Source organism: Calidris pugnax, unplaced genomic scaffold (genome assembly GCF_001431845.1).
Source record: "Calidris pugnax isolate Ruff unplaced genomic scaffold, ASM143184v1 scaffold341, whole genome shotgun sequence".
NCBI classification, from domain to species: domain Eukaryota; kingdom Metazoa; phylum Chordata; class Aves; order Charadriiformes; family Scolopacidae; genus Calidris; species Calidris pugnax.
In genome coordinates this window covers 1,072,225-1,074,753 of record NW_015091149.1, presented here as the reverse complement: position 1 = coordinate 1,074,753, position 2,529 = coordinate 1,072,225, and positions in this window count along the sequence as shown.

Here is a 2,529-nt window from a genome sequence, read left to right as displayed (position 1 = left end):
CGGCTGATCCTTCCGCAACTGCCGCTGCTAAAGCCCCCTCCGTAGCTGCTCCTGGAACCTCCTCCACCATAGCTTCTCCCAGAAAAGCCTCCGCTTCCTCCAGAAGAGGTGTATTTTCTAGTGGACACTGAGGAGTATCCACCAGACTTACGTATTCCGCAGCTGCTACCCCCTCCACCACCTCCACCACTGTATCCTCCACCACCACCACCACCACCACCACTGCTAATTCTAATAGTACTGCTCGAAGATTTAGTGCCACAGCTCATAGTGACAGCAGGTGAGAGTCTAACCACAATCCCAAATTTAGGTGCACAGCCTGATAAGATTCAAGACTGCAAATTTTCATCCCCAGCTCTCTCTATTTATACTTTTGACAGTGGGTGTCACCACCAGGGTGTTTCCTTCTCCCAGGGCATTTACCAACCTTGTTGTTTGTGCCAAGAATAATTTGCTGAACAATATTTTTGTGCTGATATCTCAGCCAATCTGACCCACTGCTGGGTTTGTGCTGTTTGTTTAAGACCAAATATCTCACTTCTTTTGGGTGGCATTCTTTTCATTTAGCCTTTTCTGGACGAGGTACCCCTTTGACCCCATGCGACGTGGACCTGCTTTAGGATGGCAAAGGCACTTTCTCCAGGGCCCTGTTGAAGCTAATGCTGAGATAATGTGTTCCTGAGGGAACTGTGGAGAGAGAAGCTTCTTTGCAGTTCTTCCCTAAAAGAAAGAAGATGAGGCAAATCCCTCCTATTAGACCATTTATTTTTTCGATTATTAATCTACTTTCTTTGCTAAGATTTTTGGAGCTGCTGTTGTCAAAGGCTGTTGTTCTCTTTCACTCTTTCATATTTTGTGCACTTAAGATCTTCTACACTGTTTATATTCTTTCTCTCACTGCACATGATAGTGCAAGAGTTCTATTGATAGGACTGTACAGTGTGTTTCCACTGTCTGACTTGGGTGTCCCTGCCGTCACCCAAAGAACACATTTATTCATCTGGGAAGTCTATTTCAAGCAATGCAGTGGGAGTCTTATTTAAAAATCAAAATCCTTCCTTTGTGAAGAAAGTGGTAATACAGCACACCAGATAGCTAAGTCCTAGAAATCAAAAAGAAACAAAATATTGGATTTTTTTCACCAAAGAGCTGTTGATTTAAAATAGTAGAAAGACTAAAGATACTTTAATTGTATTTAAAAGCGAATTGGAGCACAATTAGAAGCTGCATTGATGCAGACAATGACCTATAAACGGCTGTGTGGGAAGACCTTTTATGTTATAATATTAAATTGCTCATTCTCTCTATTGTTAGCGTGTCATATGTTACAGGTGGTAATTATATACGCTGCTCCTAACGCAGAGATCCTTGAGACTCTAAAATAGTATCCTGAGAGAAAAGCTGAAAGCCTTTTTGCACAAATCAGTTGAAATCAGACCGATGAGACCACAGAAGAAATTACACCCCATTTTGGTCTTGCACTGATGCCCAGAAGTTTGCCTAAGATGGACTTGGAAGTGGTTTCCATCCTCAAGTGCTGGATTTGATGCCAGAGCAGAGTGTCTGGAGGCAGAACTGCAGGGTTCTGAAAAATCTGTAAGAAAAGTGTGAGTTTGGGCAGACGGCGCTGACTGACTTGGGCTCCAGATACCGTCATCTACAAAAATACCTCCTCATGATGTTCCCTCTTCCCCTGTTCACAGGCACAAGCTCCTTTCCTCAGCACCCGCTTATCTCTGCTTTTACACTGCAGCTTCTGTGAGAAATTCAGACTTTATTCTTCAAACATCAGGAAGGAATTTTTCACCCAAAGAGTGGTCGGGCATTGGAACAGGCTGCCCAGGGAGGGGGTGGAGTCCCCATCCCTGGCTGTGTTGAAGGGCCGTTTAGATGCAGTGCTGAGGGACATGGTGTAGGGGAGGACTTTGTAGAGTAGGGGAGATGGTTGGACTCGATGATCCCAAGGGTCTCTTCCAACCTCAATGATTCTATGATTCTATGATTCTATGACTGCATTCGTGCAAACAGCCCATCCTCACCACTTAGTGCCAACAGCAGTGAAACCTTTTGGGGTCTGGCTGTGGCTGGCCCCGAGCTGTTGGAGTTTGCTGGGGAGAAAGGGCTCGTTTCTGCAGTGACGGTTCTGCTCCATGTCACTGAAACCTCTCCAGTGCCTTTCCTGTGCTCTGCTTACTGACCCTCTGGTGCCTGTGAGGTGTTTGTGAGATGCAGTCATCTCCCCTGAAAGCTGAGGTGTGGGGAACAAAGAGGGGCACCCAAGGGGCTGTCACTGCTGTCCCTGCTGTCCCTGCTGTCACTGCTGTCCTTGTCTCTGCGTCCTCCCAAGGGCCTCTCCTGGTTCATTGCAGAGCAGCAGCTCCCCTGGATTTGGAAGTTGGTTTGAATGTTGCTGCTGTTTATTGTATCTTATATATATTATTATATCTCATTGCTGCTGACAGTCTCCGTGTGCACGATTCTTTCACAAACTCTATTTCTGCCTCTTAACTTTTGGTCTTTTTTATGTGA